We start from the raw sequence: 1,239 nt of genomic DNA, 5'->3' as shown, positions 1-1,239 counted from the left end.
TAATAGGTCATAATAATCATAATAATAAAAAACTTAAATGAGATATTTGTACTCTGATCAAAATTAGAGAACACTTACAGCTACCTCAAAGTTATTGGTGTTACTGACACCTGGTGCTAAATTACTTAATTATATGACAAACCCTATGTAACTGGCAGCATTCCTCTAATTTACACTGAGATTGCAAGATAGCGGGCCGCTCTAAGGTGACCGAAAGCCTGCAACAGGAGGCGGTCCAGATAAAGGCTAAAGGGATGACCCTTTCAGCCATTACAAGAGAAGCTGGTCATTCCAATCTGTAATCTGTAATTTCTAGAATATTGCAGATTTACAATGACACTAATTCATTCAAGTCCCCCGAAAAGGCTGGTTGTCCACGTAAGACAAATGCACAAGAAGACAGGATAATGCAGAGACTCTCAATGGGGAATTGGTTCAACACTGCAGCTGGAATTGCTCACCAGTTCAGTGATGAACAGGGTATGGATCTGTCTCAGGACGTTTAAGAGAAGTCGGACTGAAAGCGCACTCTGCAGTGACGAAGCCTCTAATCAGCAGAAAGAATCAAAAGTTTAGGCTCACCTTTGCCTAGGAGCATGTTGTGTGGAGAGAGAAGAATTGGTCCAAAGTTCACTTTAGTGATGAGAACATGATTAATTTATTTGGGTCAGATGGGAAACATTATGTTTGGCATTAAACTGGGGGAAACACTGAACCCTGAGTGCGTAAAGAAGTCAGTGAAAGGTCGAGGAGGAAGTGTCATGGTTTGGGGGATGTTTTGTGCAGCAAGAGTTGGGTCTCTTATACAGCTACATGGCAGGGTGAATGCAAATGTTCATCAGAACCTCCTTCAGCAACATGCAGTTCCTTCCCTGCAAGCATCTCCCAATCAGCCTGCAATTTTCATGCAAGACAATGTCCCCGTCACACTGCAAAATGGGTAAAGCAGTTCCTTGAAGCTAAGAACACTGAAATGAAATAATGAAATGGTGGCCCAGAGTCCTGATCTAAACCCAACTGAAAATCTCTGGAAAATCCTACGCAACAAAGTTATGGCTAAGAAACTCACTACAGTCACCGAACTGTGGAAGAGACCGGAAGAAGAGTAGACAAAGATCACACCAGCACAGTGTGAGAAACAAGTGATATCCTGCAGCCGCAGATGTGCTGAAGTCATTCAAAGCAAGGGCCTCTACACTGCCTACTAATTTCTGACAGCTGTAACCCTCCAAAATTTTA

This window comes from Sinocyclocheilus anshuiensis, unplaced genomic scaffold, assembly GCF_001515605.1.
Source record: "Sinocyclocheilus anshuiensis isolate Anshui unplaced genomic scaffold, SAMN03320099.WGS_v1.1 scaffold1096, whole genome shotgun sequence".
Lineage (NCBI taxonomy): Eukaryota > Metazoa > Chordata > Actinopteri > Cypriniformes > Cyprinidae > Sinocyclocheilus > Sinocyclocheilus anshuiensis.
The sequence above is the reverse complement of the archived record's forward strand: the minus strand, read 5'-3'. Positions refer to the sequence as shown.